Here is a 698-nt window from a genome sequence, read left to right on the forward strand (position 1 = left end):
TGCGAACCTTCCCTTTTCCCTTATTGACACCTCTCTCCCCTTGTCTTACACGCATATTCAACCCTCCTTGCCCCTAGCCTCCTCACCCCTTAAGGACTCCCCACACCTCTCTCATACCCCCACCCCCCATCCCTGCCCCTGGCTCAACAACCCTAATGTAACCTCTCCCTTGCTTTCTTTAACATAACCCCATCCTTCCTATATATATTTCCCTCCCTTATACAATACCTAACTGATAAGGGTCCAAACTTCCCTCATACAACTCTCCCTCTGTTGCAAAACTCCTTTATCCCTTATACAACCCCTTCTAAGAGGTCCTGCTCCCCTCCCCTCATATAACCCTTCCTCTGTCCCTCATAACACAGCCCCCTCCCCTATCATCCGACCCCCTCCCCCCGAAATAAGAACCCCAGGTCCCTTTTTTCCCCTCATAAAGGCTTTCCTCTACTCCTCATCATATCTCTCCTCATGATCCCCCCTACTAACCCCCTCACCCCCCCCTCTCCTTATACCCAACGACTGCCGGATTCACAGTCACTAATTCGCTTAATTGGGTAATCGCGTCATTAGTGCTCGTTAACCCGTTAGTTGGTGATTCGGCCTCGGAGTCTTCTCGTAAACTCTCGGAAGGTCAGAGTGGAGGAGGGGTGGGGGTGGGTACGGTGGGGGGAGGGGCGAGCTGGGGTATCTGCAGGCAA

This window comes from Penaeus monodon, chromosome 19 (genome assembly GCF_015228065.2).
Source record: "Penaeus monodon isolate SGIC_2016 chromosome 19, NSTDA_Pmon_1, whole genome shotgun sequence".
NCBI lineage: Eukaryota > Metazoa > Arthropoda > Malacostraca > Decapoda > Penaeidae > Penaeus > Penaeus monodon.